This window comes from Mus pahari, chromosome 19 (genome assembly GCF_900095145.1).
Source record: "Mus pahari chromosome 19, PAHARI_EIJ_v1.1, whole genome shotgun sequence".
In the NCBI taxonomy this organism is placed as follows: domain Eukaryota; kingdom Metazoa; phylum Chordata; class Mammalia; order Rodentia; family Muridae; genus Mus; species Mus pahari.
In genome coordinates this window covers 37,188,335-37,189,581 of record NC_034608.1, presented here as the reverse complement: position 1 = coordinate 37,189,581, position 1,247 = coordinate 37,188,335, and positions in this window count along the sequence as shown.

The following is a 1,247-nucleotide window of genomic DNA, read 5'->3' as shown; positions in this document are numbered from 1 at the left end:
ATTATTTCAATATTTTTGTATCTGTTGAGGCCTGCTTGGTCAATTTTGGCGAAGGTACCATGAAGTGCTGAGAAGAAGGTATATCCTTTTGTTTTAGGATGAAATGTTCTATAGATACCTGTTAAATCCATTTGTTTCATAACTTCTGTTAGTTTCACTGTATCTCTGTCTAGTTTCTGTCTCCAGGATCTGTCCATTGGTGAGAGTGGGGTGTTGAAGTCTCCCACTATTATTGTGTGCGGTGTAATGTGCACTTTGAGTTTTAGCAAAGTTTCTTTAATAAATGTGGGTGCCCTTACATTTGGAACATAGACGTTCAGGATTGAGAGTTCATCTTGGAAGATTTTACCATTGATGAATAAGAAGTGTCCCGCCTTATCATTTTTGAGAACTTTAGGTTGAAAATCTATTTTATTCGATATTAGAATGGCTACTCCAGGTTGTTTCTTGGGACCATTTGCTTGGAAAATTACTTTCCAGCCTTTTACTCTAAGGTAATGTCTGTCTTTGTCCCTGAGGTGGGTTTCCTGTATGCAGCAATAAGTTAGGTCCTGTTTATGTAACTAGTCTGTTAGTCTATGCCTTTTTATTGGCGAATTGAGTCCATTGATATTAAGAGATATTAAGGAAAAGTCATTGTTGCTTCCTGTTATTTTTGTTGTTAGAGTTGGAATTCTGTTCATGTTGCTATCTTCTTTAGATTTGTTGAAAGATTAATTTCTTGCTTTTTCTCCAGCTTAGTTTCCCTCCTTTTGTTGGAGTTTTCCCTTTATTATTCTTTGAAGGGCTGGATTTGTAGAAAGATATTGTGTAAATTTGGTTTTGTCATGGAATACCTTGGTTTCTCCATCTATGGTAATTGAGAGTTTTACTGGATATAGTAGCCTGGGCTGGCATTTGTGTTCTCTTAGGGTCTGTATGACATCTGCCCAGGATCTTCTGGCTTTCATAGTCTCTGGGGAGAAATCTGGTGTAATTCTGATAGGTCTGCCTCTATATGTTACTTGACCTTTTCTCTTACTGCTTTTAATATTCTTCCTTTGTTTTGTGCATTTGGTGTTCTGATTATTATGTGATGGGAAGAATTTCTTTTCTGGTCCAAACTATTTGGAGTTCTGAAGGATTCTTGTATGTTCATGGCAATCTCTTTCTTTAGGTTGGGTAAGTTTTCTTCTATAATTTTGTTGAAGATATTTTCTTTTATTTTTTTTATTTACATTTCAAATGCTATCCCAGAAGTTCCCTAT